Genomic DNA, 208 nt, shown 5'->3' with positions numbered 1-208 from the left:
TAGCAGCCGCATCCTGTCGTGTTACAGCGGCGGCTGAAAGAGGCTGAATCATTACCGAGCAGCAGGTGCTCGCTGTCTGAGCATCACTGCAAACAATATCATCACACAGAGGTTTGAAAGGAAGAGCGATGCCAAGACGGTGGTAACTCCCTTTCTCTCCCCTCCCTCTTTGTCCTTCTTAAGCGCTCATTCACTTTCCTCCTTCACC

This window comes from Phaethon lepturus, unplaced genomic scaffold, assembly GCF_000687285.1.
Source record: "Phaethon lepturus isolate BGI_N335 unplaced genomic scaffold, ASM68728v1 scaffold41868, whole genome shotgun sequence".
In the NCBI taxonomy this organism is placed as follows: Eukaryota; Metazoa; Chordata; class Aves; order Phaethontiformes; family Phaethontidae; genus Phaethon; species Phaethon lepturus.
This window is presented reverse-complemented; position numbering follows the sequence as displayed.